General features: G+C 37.1%; 1 pseudogene; it reads right to left on the bottom strand.

Annotated features, from left to right (window-relative positions):
* Positions 1-240: 240 nt before the first annotated feature.
* Positions 241-12,439, bottom strand: LOC120128633 (annotated as a pseudogene).
* Between the last annotated feature and the right edge of the window lie 1,936 nt (positions 12,440-14,375).

Below are 14,375 nucleotides of genomic sequence, written 5' to 3'. Positions count from 1 at the left end.
CCAGTCTGGTTTCTCTGACATTGGTGCCATAGAGTCGTAGAGACCAAAAGAGCTAGAAAAGCAAATTAGAAGAAAAACCTGGATACAAAAAAATTTGAGAATTCAAATTCACAGGGACGGACAAGGAGATATAACCGATCACAAGACAAAAATAAATTATTTCTTTTCATCAAAAAAGAATATTACATTGAGATTAGCATCTGGGCACATGAGCCAATCCATAATCTTTTTATATTTTTCTGCTGCTCTCAATTACAAGGGTGATTCTCAGCCGCCTGTTGTACCTACAGACGAACTGGCAAAGGGTTGAAACCGAAAGAAAACTGTAAACTATTCTTCTATAACTCGTCGAAACATGCCACATGACTGTGGTATCAGTCGCCTTGTAGGCAGTACAGTTGACGAATATTTCCCGAAGCTGCCATATAATATTATCAACAAAACCGAGTAAACAATTATAGCCATGAATATGCCTGAACAATAATAAAAAACGCCACATAAGGAAATATAAAGATGAACTTAACAATAGAAAAGATAGAAATGGACATACCATATAACCAGTCTCTGAAGTACACATGAAGAGCACTCGATAGCTCTCTTTTTCCGATTGTCTTCAAGAGGTGCTTCTCTCAATATTTGCTTTATCTCACTTAAATTATTTTGCTGTTGATAACATTAGGAGGAAGGCAAAATTTCAGTTAAATCAAAATTGAATAGATTAAAAATATCAAGCATTGATTTTAAATAAACATTGATTCTGGATTGAAGGTATAAAACTACTCAAACTATAGTCAAAAGTTTGTCATCCTCCGTTAGGCTTTATTGCATTTACATTTCTGAGTTGAGATGTCAGGTATGCATCAGGTAAGGGGAAAGGGTTGTCCTTTGTTGATCCAGTAGATGCAGCTTCAAACCAATTTGGAATCTGTGTTTTATGAAATCCTTATGTCATCCTCAAACAATATCAGATAAATAAATAAAGATGCGCAAGTACCCCAAGCTAAGCTATGAAATATACACATCTAAGCTTTACCAGGAAATTTGTGAACTGATCAGGATCTAGACGTGTAGTCGACTCGGTTCGAGCATCAGAAACACCTGCAGGATGAGATAATGAATCATGTGGATCAACCACTCCAATTGGCAACGCTTCGTCCCATCTATTGATAGTTGATATGATGCCAACATCAATCATGTGCTCCTCCAATTGAGAGTAGTACGTATTATATGGAGCCATCTGATAAAATTTAAGAAGAGTTTCCAAACTGTCAGTAGTCCTAACTATTCAAGTTCATACTGGTGATAACACCCAAAAACCAACACGAAATACAAGCAAGATGGAACTGAAAAGTGAAAAATGTAGTCAAAGATTAAGCCGTGATATGTATGGGGCCCATATCGAGCAGCTGGAGAAAGAAGCACAAAATGCCTTCTTAAGATGCTATCATCCACTGATCTGAAAGGTTTCTTATTCTGTTTTTCAGCATAATTAGATGTAGATATGCTAAAACTCAAGTGTGATTAAATTAAATTCTCCTTGCAATGTAAAGTGGTTGGTTTGGTTCACTCACCCGTAACTTGTGGTTATCGCCAAGAACAAGGGGGACGTTGGTTCACTCCCAAAAAGAATACACACTCTCGACAATTGGCAATGCAGACTCGTTTCGCTGCTATAATCACATGAACACGTTCACAATGTTCAACTCTTACAGCCTGCAATGACCAAAAGATATCATATTAGATTTGTGACTGAAAGCATATCATACTTGAACTGGAAATAAATTGACAGTTAAGGCGTGTGGACATCAGTTTACAAGGGAGTACAATACGTAAAAATAAAATATGAAAAGAGAGGAGGTGGGGAGAGCACATAAAGTGTTCTCATAGGAGAAGAATTATTGCAAACAATAAATAATATTATAGAAAGCCATAACTAGAACCATCAGCAAAATTTGATACATGACTTGATACAAAGATGACATAGGCATATATCAAGTATGAGCGAGAAAACATCTATTATTGGTTTAACAATTTTAGCAATATAATTTGATTGTCCGCGTGTGCATGGCCATATTTCAGTTTATACTTTGCAACTTGGGCAAAGCCAGAAATTCAGGAGAGCAGGGATGAAAAGAAGCTATTCATCTAGAAGTTCAGTACTTGTTACATATTTTTTCAAATTAAAAACAGACCAACAAGCATTAGATGACAGATTTTCAAAATGAGAAAATTGATCTCTTTACATTACACCTAGAGACATTCCAACCACGAGCAAAAAAGATTAGACGTGCTAGGCAGATGAAAGGAAAGATAGACAACAGCCCTATTCTAGAAGTAAAAACATAAGGAATCAAACAGTAAGATGTATGATCACCTTTCGATTGTCTTTAGTAACAAAGAAACAAGTTGGTAACTTCTTTAATAGTGATCGACATTTTCCAGTCAGTAGAACGGTGAATAAGAACATTAAAGGAGAAACAACAAGACAAATTGATTTCCAAGTTTCAGTTCAAAAGACCGGAGATATGTTCTCAGCAATTTGAACAAGAGTACTGTATTAGCAAAGGAAAACAAATTTGTATCCAAATTAAAGTAGCAGAAAATGTTCCACTGGTTCCAAAAATTAGTGCAACACAAATAGCTAACAGCACAAAAGGCAATAATACCTTGCCAACAGCTCCAAGAACAATAGTAGCATCCGAGCATCCATAAATGACGACATATCTCAAAGGCGCTAAAATGTAAATAGTTGAATCATGGCAATTAATAACCTGAAATCATAAAATCATGTAAAGTTAGAGGTGTTTCAAGCCACAATGTGCTTAAATGTCAAACAATCATCGAGACTTTAATAAAATTTGTTGGAATAATCGGATATCAAACAATAATTATTGGAACCTTCAAATTTTGAGGAAAGTTGTATGCTAATTAGTCTATGCCAACAACTTTTAGGTTTTGCAAAAGTATACAGTGGATACTCCATGAAAATTCTCCAATTTCATGAAACCACAATGCAAACATAAACTAACCTTCACAGAAGAATTGTTAATATCAGATGCCTGCTTTACATAAGATGATTTAGAGACTCCCTCAATGAAAAATGGACTCCTCGCACTAGGTGAGGCTTTGGCTGAACGTGGACTAGCATCAGTCATAGTAACGTCCTGGTCAGAGCCAAAAGAAGGACCATTTTCTTTTGCAGAAGCTTTTTCAGTGACACGTTCCAAAGAAGAAGCTATAGTTTGCAGAAGCCAATCATGAACTTGTGATACTGTAACAGGAACAGCAGGCATGTCTGGATCAGAATTAGCGAAAAAAGGAGCAGCTTGGCTTAAAGGAACGGCTTCAGATCCCTTATCATCGAATTGAATCAGGAAACCAAGGTACTCAAACCCTTCCGTAGTTAAAACCTGAAGGAACAGTAGTTACATGAGCAAATCAAATCATAGAATTTAATTACAAGATCAAAAACCGTAGTTAAAACCTGAAGGAACAGTAGTTACATGAGCAAATCAAATCATAGAATTTAATTACAAGATCAAAAAAAGAATGGAAATAGAGCAAGATATTGTCAACAATGAGAAAGATAGACCAAGAACATGAGTAAGTTACGACAGCCTGTCTGATAACAAAGAGGAAGAATTAAGAGAATGCAACAAAGCAAAACATTGCAAAATGATAGAGCATAAAGAAAGTCACGTATGTTGCAAAATAAGAACAGGAAGATTCATAAAAGCTAAAATTTCTATTCTGAACATTTTACAAGGTAACAGTTCAGGCTAAAGTCGGTGATTAATTGCTGAAGAGCTGGCAAAAAATTCTTGTCCTCTTAAGGTCAAGTTCACTCATGTTTCAGAAAGATTCATAAAAGCTTCAATTTGCATTCTTTTTCTTCTTTTTTTATAAAGGGAGCGTTAAAAAAACTCCTTCATAACCGTCAAGAGTGGCTCAACAGACATTGAAAAGACGAAAAGAGTGTCTCAAAATTTTATTGCATAAATAACAAGTACAAGAAGAGTACAATACCACCAAACACAACCTGACTACCACCTCAACAATGATCAACATTAAACTACAGAAACACAACAATGACCAAACCCAACTCAAGAAAAATATATCCTAAAAACAATCAACCAAACGGAAACATAACACAATTGACAAATATAACCAAAACTTCCTCAAATACAAAAAACTCAATGCAACAAATATATCCCAACTAATTAGCCTGTACCTAGCTTAGCAAATTTATCCGCTTCCCAGTTAGCTGCTCTCAACACATGCCTAACAATAACACCTTTATCAACCACAATCAAGACAATATCTTTAAATATGGATAAAAACAACGGGGTGGTGGCAGCAGGATTCTTGATCCAATCAACAGCCACAACACTATCGAATTCTAAAACAAGCCTTCGATTCGTCGACATCCCCGACTCCAAGAAAAGCCTCAGCCCTCTCATAATTGCCATCAATTCTGCCAGAATTGGAGGGTCAGACCAACTCTCTCTTAAACGATCCCAACACCTCACCTTTCTTGTCTCTGAGCAGCCCATCGATGCCACCTTTCACCCACATTTTATCCATAGCACCATCCACGTTCACTTTAACAAAACCGGTTGGAGGCAGAGACCAGATCACAAAATTTGAAGGGATCCTTTCAAGACTCGAAACACGATCAACTAATGAAGGATCCCCCACTAGGCTATCAAATGAAATCAGCACTTTTGGAAATTTTGAAGTAAACCAAGTTGTCACTCTATACCTCGTGAGAAAAGATAGCAGGGCAAAATCCAACCTCCCTTTGTTAAAAACGATCTCATTCCTCATCTTCCAAATTGACCACAAAACGTCTCCTGGGATGAACACCCGAATAATTGATCGAGATACAAGGTCAAACCAAACGAAATTAAATGTTGCAGGACACTCAGGAATAGCAAAAGAAACCTTCCAAAGCCGCAAAAAAGTCAACCATAAACCCATGACACTTTACACAAACCAAACAAATGAAAAACAGTTTCCTGAACCACCCCGCAAAACGGACAAGATGGATCTTCAATCTCTTGCACCCCACGTTTAATTAAATCCACTTTGACTGCTAACTTCTTGTGACCACCTACTAGACAAAAGATTCGATTCGAGGAGGAGCCACACCAAACCACACATGTCTTAACCACAAAAAACTATCAGAATTGTCAAGAAGGATTCAAAGGCAAGATTTAACTGAAAAACAACCATCACCTTCTCCTGACCACATAAGAATGTCATCAATCAAAGACGAGGAATTAAAATTATACAACAATGAAATAAGTTCATTCCATTGCAGCATCTCCTAACCGTCAAGATTTCTTCTCATAGGAATGTCCCAAAAATAGCCTGATGTGTTTGATTTCCTAAAATCAACAATCTTCCCCACCTTGTTATTCGAAAGAGTGAACAACCTTGGAAAACGCTCTTTCAATGGAACTCCATCAAGCCAAGCGTCATGCCAAAACAAAATTGAATCCCCATTGCTCACCTTCATTTTAAAATTACTCCGCAAACAAACTCCAAAGTCATCATCTGAACAACAAGTTTTAACAACCCCTTCCATATCCAAGATGCTTTGTAAGAAGCCGAATTTCCCAACCCCATTGAATTCGGATCAATTTTATTATTGCAGCAAATAATTCTTTTCCACCATGACTTTTTCTCATTAGCAAATTTCCAAGTCCATTTTCCCAATAACGCTATGTTCATAAGCTCTAAATTTGGAACCCCAAGCCCTACCAAAGCCTTGGGCTTGCAAACGGTAGACCAGTTAACCCAATGAATTCTGCTTTTAACAACCGAATCACCCCCAAAGAAATTTCTCCATAATTGAATTAAGCTTCTTCAATACACAACTCGGCATTCTAAAAATTGACATGAAATATATCGGCAGAGAGCAAAGAACAGATTTTATCAACACAACTCTACCAGTAATAGACAATGAAGTTGCCTTCCGCCTAGCCAATTTCTTATAGAACTTTTGAATAACCAGGTGCCCTTACAATGAAGTTGCCTACCAGACAATGATGCTGAATTTTTCTTCACCCCAAGAGGTAACCCCAAATAATCTGTTGAGAAGAAACCTACTATGCACCCTATTATAGCAACACACTCACTAAGGACCCCTTCATTCATGTTGATTTCGTATTACATGCTCTTGGATAAATTAATTTGCAAGCCAGACATCATATCAAAGATCAGAAGCACCCTACTCACATTCTTCAACTCCCCAATCGAAGCGTTACAAAAAAATAATAAATCGTTTGCAAATTGGAAGGTAAGAGATCTCAAAGGAATTATCTTGATTTCCAATCTCAAATCCTCTAAACAAACCTAAACTCACAGTCTTTGACAACATCAAGTTCAATAATTCACCGACCAAATTGAAAAGAAGAGGAGAAAGAGAACAACCCTGTCGAAGACCCCTCGCAATCCGAAACTCGTCCGAAGGAGAACCATTCACTAAAACCGAAATTGAAGAAGAAGACAAGCACATTTTCATCCAAGATCTCCATCTCTGCTTAAACCCCATGCAATCCATGATTTTCAATAGTATACTCCAATCAATTGAGTCATACTCTCTCTTGAAGTCAACCTAGAACAATATTTCTTCAAGGCCTTTCCTTCTCCAACTATCAATCCCCTCGTTCGCAATAAACGAACAATCCATAATATGCCTCCCCGGAATAAAGGTGAATTGGGAAGGGCCGACAACCGCATCCATACATTGTCGTAATCTCCTATATAACACCTTAGACAAAATCTTATAAAGCCCTCCGACTAGGCTAATCGGTCTAAAAACCTCAATACTTTTGGAGCTCGTTTTTTTCGGGATAAGGGTATGAAAGAGTAGTTTACCCCTTTATCCTATCTTTTTCCCACATAAAAGTCACTGAAAAACCTCAAGATTTCCACTTTTAGATTTGACCAGAAGTTTTTGAAAAATCCCATTGCCAATCCATACGGCACTGGAGCCTTATTACTATCTAAGAACGATATTGCATCCCAAATTTCTTCCTCTGAAAAAGGCCTCTCCAAAAACGAATTTTGCTCCACTGAGATCTTGGAGAAATTAAAATTCAATACCTCTACCTCAACTGTAGGGTTCCTATTGTAAGCTTCTTTGAAAAAATTTACAACGCTTGATTTAATTACTTCAGGATCCGTCGTTAACTGACCACCCACTTTCAACGCTTTAATAGCATTCATCCTTCCTCTGTTTGCAGCACACATATGAAAAAATCTAGTGTTACGATCACCCTCCAAACACCATTTCACTCGTGATTTCTGCAACTAAACCAGCTCCTCTTTTTTATATAAATCCCAAAGCTTCTTTCTAGCCATACCCAAAGACTCCTTATTGACGGAAGAGGACCCCTGTTGCATATCAAGTTTCGTCTCGTGTATATATTTTTCCAGCTCAGAAATGGACCCTTGAATTTTGATAAAACTGGCTTTAGACCACTTTTTGATAGCCGCTTTAGAGCATTTTAGAACACTGGAAATCCCTTTTCTCCTTATGCCCATCCTCGCTTTCTGAAATTCCTCCTCCATTTTCTCTTTGAAACCTTCCTCCTTTAACAAATAATTAAACAATCTAAATGGCTTCGATCCTCAATTCGCCTCTTTACTTTCCAGAATAATTGCATTGTGTTCAGATAAAGATCTCAGGAGCAGACTTTGATTAGTATCGGAAACACTGATAAGAAATTCGAATCTACCAGAAACCTATCCAATCTAACAAAAGTAGGAATTTCCTTATTGTTACACCAAGTGAAGTTACCACCAGACAAAGGAAGATCATTCAAATTAGCCCTATGCACAAACTCATTACAGATTCTCATCGAGAACCTGTTCTGATTTCTCTCCATTTTCTCCTCTTGTGATAGGCATTCATTAAAATCACCTTCCAAAAAAATGGGACAATCCAGTTGCAGCACAAAAGATAACGCCTCGAAGAAAGATTCTTTCTCCGAATACACTGTTGGCCCATACACATTAATAAGCCAAACATTTAACAGACAATTCTTTTAGATTACCTTTAACTGCAATAAACCTCTCCTGAGCATATTCGGACTCCACCTCCAACTTACTTTCATCCCATGAAGTTATCAAGCCCCTTGCTGACTCAACCGCAAGAGACGCCACATATCCTCTCAACATATTCCCTCCTAATTTCCTTACCAAGGAAAGATTGACAACATTCACCTTTGATTCTTGGATAAACATCAACACTGGTTTCTTCCCTATAATAAAATTCCTCACTGGCCTTGACTTTTCTCTTCTCCCCAAACCCCTCACATTCCAAGATAAGATACTTACACTTGACATAGGAAATAAGAAAATAACCACAGGAGATCAATTCTCACCCCCTTCCTCCTCTCCTCTATCAGAGAATTCGCTTTTTTCATAAAGGTTTTTTTACCTCCTCAGAAGGTTACACCCATCAAATTGCTAACTTCCCAGCTTGCCCGGGACTTCTTCATCTTCATCCGAACAATTACGTAGAGTCTTCAACCAATCCCGTTTTTTCTCTCTCGAATTTCCCCTTCCTCTGCTTCTACTGTAGACTCTATTAAAGAATTTACACCCAATTCTACCCATTGACACACTCCATTTTAAAATGCAACCATGATTTGGAGAAGGACCCATTCTCTGAGAAGAGGGCCTTGAAGGAGAAACTGAATCTTTGCCCAATCTAATATTATTGTTTCGAGAACCACCTGAACCCCTTTTATGATTTCCATTACTACTTAGAGAGTCCAAAGAATTGGATCTCCTATGAGACCCACGTTGAAAGGGTCCACCTTTGTTGGTTCCTAAATCAGCCTGAATAATCTCTACATTCTCCCTAACAAAATTGGGCCTATCTGACCCGCTATTAATTCCCCTAGTCAGCCCATAATTCACATCATTTACCCCGACAAAATCTGTTGCATAGGAACTAAACAATTATCTTGCCTCTCTTTATCAATCCTCATCGAATTAATTTGCCTCGTATCAGTTGCATCATTAATTCCAGAAGCAAAAACTCCATGTTACCTGTCGAAATCTTTTGAGCCCAAGTCTCCACTCTCTCCTGGGACAACACTCATACTTCTTGGACTTCTCGATCCCTCAAGACCCCTCCATCATCGTCCGATGATCCATCCTCCCCTTCATCAAAATACTCTCCATCACTCTCTCCATTCGATATCTCAAAAGAATCATCATTTGATATCTCTGCAATCCAACTTCATCGGTGTTTCCTTCTTGATCTCCACTAACTCTCCCCACCTTGAAGCCAGACTAGAGAAAAAGACTTCATTCCAACAATTCAGCGGTACTCCAATTAACGACACTCACAAAACGCCAAAGGAACACCTCCATCCAAGGAAAATGACCTCAACCAATCGAACCAGAAATTTAACTCAAGAGCTTTTTCTTTCAGAGCTTTCATTTTCTCTTCTTTCGACAGAAAAGTGACTAAACATGAGTTCTTGGCGTACCCCCAGCTTGTCACTTTTGCATTTATACCATCATTGTGCAGATCTTTCTGGATTAGTTCCACATCATACGATTGTTTATGAATGCCAGTCAGTGATCTCTTTAACCAACATCGCTCATCCACAAGGGTGAAGACATAGTAGGGATTCTTTGAAGCAATTCCACCACTCATCAAACTATTACGTCCCCATATTGGTAACCTCTTATTTCCCACCAGCTTATCACAATAAGAGCTCCCATCATGAAACTCATTAAACACCTTACCTTACCTTCAAGGCTCTTTGTGTGAGTCTCAACCCTCTTCTTACCACCTTCAACGTCTGAACCAATCAGATTCTTCTCTCTTGCCGACTTCTAATACTTCGCCTCCCTGACCAAAACTCTCTTCCCATCAATCATCGCATTATCAACCTTTGCTACTGCTTGCAAAAGATCCTCTTGACTCTCAAAGTGAACAAATGCAAAAGTTGAATCTCTGTACTTCAGTCACTTGTTGACAATGGGAATAAACACCTTAACAACCTTGCCATGGAGGTTGAACCATTTCCACAAAGCTCTCTTATTGACTCTTTTACTTAGATTATCAACAAAAGCATACCAAGGGGCTCTAGTGGGGAGAGAACCTTGAACTGACTTTTCACTTGCCATTTTTAGGTTTTAATTTGAATTCTCAACATTTTACAACGAAACAACTCATGTTAAAATCAGTGATCAATTAATGAAAATCTGACAGAGTTCTTTTACCCTCTTTTGGTCAAAATTGCCTGCATTTCTTATTTCAATCACGGAAATGAGGACCCACCTTTCCTTACATCATAAAAACAGGTATAGCGCTAAAACAAACCATTTTTAGTGCAAACGATTCCTGATGCAAGGAAACCAATGCATAAATAGAGAATCTGCACTATGAGGATCCGGTTGTTTCATATGAAATGGAAGAGGTTTTCTACCTATTGCAAAGTTATCAACATAACAATGCATTTAATGCCCTCAAAGACTAGAATATATACCACATAAGGACATTTTATAAACAACCAGATTTACATCCCGGCTCAAAACTATTCTACATGGATGTTTGGCTCTACTAAGTGCAACCACCTAAATCATTCTACTGTGCTTTCACCTTTTATCCTTAAAACTACAGTTACCACATGGTGGGCCTACAAAATTGCATTCATATATAAACTACAAAGAATCAATAATTAAAATGCAAAAAAAGATCAATGTGAAAACCAACAAAAATAATTGCAACCCTTGACTTATATTTCAACTGTCTCATTTTGATTGTATTGAGAAATACAAAACAAAACCCACAAAATAAAAAAGAACACTCCAAACCACATATAGCAATAAGCAGTACTACAAACCAGAGACTCTTCGCCTTCCCCTTCCACAGGCTCTGACAGAAGAAAGAGAATATTAGCCAAGTGCTTTTGTAGATAGGAGAGTTGGTGGGCCTCTTCATCAGCTGGTGATGGCATAAATCGACGGCTGTTGCTCAGACAAGCTACAAAGAGAAGAACCACCAATATAAGTCTAAGTGTGTGATTGACTGTAAACTTAAAGTCTGCAACTATTAACTTCGAATAGCAAAAAGATCTATATTCTTACAAATGATAAGAGAACAGTGAGATCCATATTAATGAGCTACATAGCTGGATATAGAGATTAGCAAATTCTCCCACTATCTCAGATACTAATTACAATCTCCACAGTCAATAATTTAAAGCAACCTAATATTTGTTAAAAAATAATTGAGCTAAAATACAACATCAAAGCTGATATACTTTTCCACATAACAGTATGCCCAATCATTTAATTGTAAAAAGCAATTGTATCTTAATTAAGTTGTTAAAATGATGTTTATTTCTTTATATGCAATTTTTAAGAATTAACAAGAACATCAATCAAATGGAATTTGAAAAATCACCCAAAATAATAAAGCAAAACCCTATTTTATCAAAATAAATACATAAAATGTAAAACATACTCAAACATAAGTATTGAGTATAAACTATAATCAGGCAATGTTAGCATCAAAAATTTAAATTAAAACTCCAAAAATATAGTTGCAGTTAGTATATTAGAAGACTTTTTGCGTAGTATTTGCACCCAAAACACAAGTAATATACACCAGACCTAGCGACAATTATCCAAAAAGATTCAAGATATCTTTCAGGTTGCCAAATTATGTAATCACAATTATGTATTTCCCAAATGCCAACGAAGAGTCAAATTTTCGTGAATTTTCTAAAATGGCCATAAATCTACCACACTGTATAAAATAACAATGATATTAATTCAATAACTACATATGTTTCAACAACTATGTATTCAATTTATAAAAAAAACACATTTCACCCTTAAGAGAACAGAAATGTAGAAGGGTCAAATTTCTTACCTGCAAAGACGAAAGGGCAGACAAATAACCGTCAAAAGCTGACGTAGAAGGCCCGACATCCGCAACCGTGGCGGAGTCCCTGTGCGAGCGCGCCAAAAGCCACTTATACGATTGAATGTACAAAAACAGGATCAGGTCACGCAAAATTAAAACCAACGGAATCGACATCATCCGGGCTGGTGGCCACGAGCGGGTCAGTTTCAGAGTGAAGAACCGACGCGAGAGTTTCGATGACTAGACACACATGGTCCGATGAGATCTGGAGTAACTCGGAAACGGCCTCCGAGTCCACTAGTTGAGTTGACGACGCAAACTTTAGCTTTAGCGGGGTCAGTGCTTCAACCGGGTCGTTGAATATGAGCTTCTGGATTGGTAGGAGACCGTTCTCGAAAGGCTCGCGACGCGGTTGTATGATAGTGACCGACATTGGATTCGCATCCGGGTCGCCCGATGACGTTGATGGCTCGATGGGGTCGGTCATCGCTTTGATTTAATATATCATTTTTTTTTTTTGCTTGAAATGAAAAAATAAAATAAAATGTAGTTCTGTTTTTGCAGATCTCGGAGGAAAGCAGGGTGTTGTAGTTGGAGGAATATGAGGATGATTGGGTGAGGACAGGTATAAAGAAACTAGTTACGTGGCCGGATTTAATTGGATGTAATTTAACGTTATATATATATATATATTTTGTGTGGTGGATGCTAATTTTTGTTGTAATGCAATATATATATTATACAGTGAAATAAATATTTAAAGTCGATGCTGACTAAATTTTTCATTATTAGCCATCTTAGCTCAACGATTAAAGTACATGGTTTAGCTTTTGTTACGCTCTAGTTTTTTTTCTTAAAAAATGGTTGGAGTTGTAAAACTTTTAGGGTAAACTAATGACTATGTAACTAATGTCTGGGTCGCGAAATGACCACGTAACTAAGGTCTGGCAGTTTAATCACTGAACAATTTAAATGGATTCAAAATGGCCACTAGCCGTTAGAAAACGAAATGGTGAATCTGACATGGATTTATCTGTAAATTTTTTATTCCACGTTGCTTTAATGAACCTCCACATCATAATACCACATAAATAAAATGGAAAAAAACACGTGGAAATATTTGGGCATTTAAAGGAACCCTAGATTTTTCTTCTCAGTATTTTCTCCATTATTTCTTATCATTTTGTGGAGATGAAGAAAATCTATAGGGGTTGTAGACGGCAATGGATGTAGATTTGGCTCGGGTGTGCTTTTGTGGAGCTCGTCCTACGCCAACAACAGGTTAGATTGATGAAAATGTAGGTAACAAATTTTGGGGTTGTGGAAAATATAGAAAAAAAGATAAGGGGTTGTAATTTTTTTACTAGTATGATACACCAGTGAACCCTAGATCAAAAGTAGTTATTGTTGGTCTTCTTAGAAGGGTTGCTGCTATGGAGAAAGAAAGGAAGAAGAAAAGAGTTCTTGTTATTTTTCTTCTTGGTACTGTACTTTTGTTGGATTTCATTTTGGGAGCAATCTTCTATGAATATGTTGGATATGTTATGGTTGTTGCTTGAGATTTATAGTGCTGGAAAATTTATTTTTTCAAATGAGATGTTTGTTATCTAGGATTTTTTTAATTTGAAGGGTGATGTGATTGATGTTAATGTAACCAATTTTTGCAATATATTTAATTCGAATTACGTAATGAAAAAAATCTTTTCATATTAAGTTGTAAATTAAATAAGAATATGAAATACTTGCAGATAGTGAAGTACTAATGTCAGTAAACAATAATATGAATTAAAAAAGTTAAATAAAACAAAAATACTTCATATCATAAATCCTTTAAGTTTGGAATGTAATTCATACATCACATAATGTTTAACCAATACATAATCACATCTTTAAATCTTGAATGTAATTTATACATTACATATAGTATGTGAAATTACAACTCCGTAAAAAGGTCATATTTGAGACCTTTTCACTTAAGTTGTTGTCTGTCTAAGAGTTCATGTAGGATCATATAGATACATTTAGGAGCATATAGTTGCATGTGGTGGAATTATGTTTGTCGCGACATTTTATTTTGTAAACGGTGTTGCATTGTAGGGAAGATGTTTGTTTGGTGATGTGCAGGATTTGGGAGCAAGGAAAAGAAAAAAGGAAGTGACGTGACGTGACATGATGAGACTGCTGAGCAGAATGTAAATGTCGATTCGGTTGGCATTTCAACACGAGAGCGAACAAATTGAAAGAAGATATTTTTCAGAGTCATCTGTCCCTATCTTCACGTGATTTCCACCCGAGAGGAGACACCTGCCTGGAGGGGACAACGCACTGCTACAGATGACCCTGCTGGACCACGCATTATTTGCAGTTGATTTTACTAGACCACAACCTACTGCAACATGATCTTGTCGGGTACTTAGCCAGCTGTCTGGAGGGGACTACTACCACCTCTGCTCACCTCCCTCACGTG

The sequence above is a fragment of the Hibiscus syriacus genome, unplaced genomic scaffold (genome assembly GCF_006381635.1).
Source record: "Hibiscus syriacus cultivar Baekdansim isolate YM2019G1 unplaced genomic scaffold, ASM638163v2 tig00110482_pilon, whole genome shotgun sequence".
NCBI classification, from domain to species: domain Eukaryota; kingdom Viridiplantae; phylum Streptophyta; class Magnoliopsida; order Malvales; family Malvaceae; genus Hibiscus; species Hibiscus syriacus.
The sequence above is the reverse complement of the archived record's forward strand: the minus strand, read 5'-3'. Positions and strand labels throughout refer to the sequence as shown.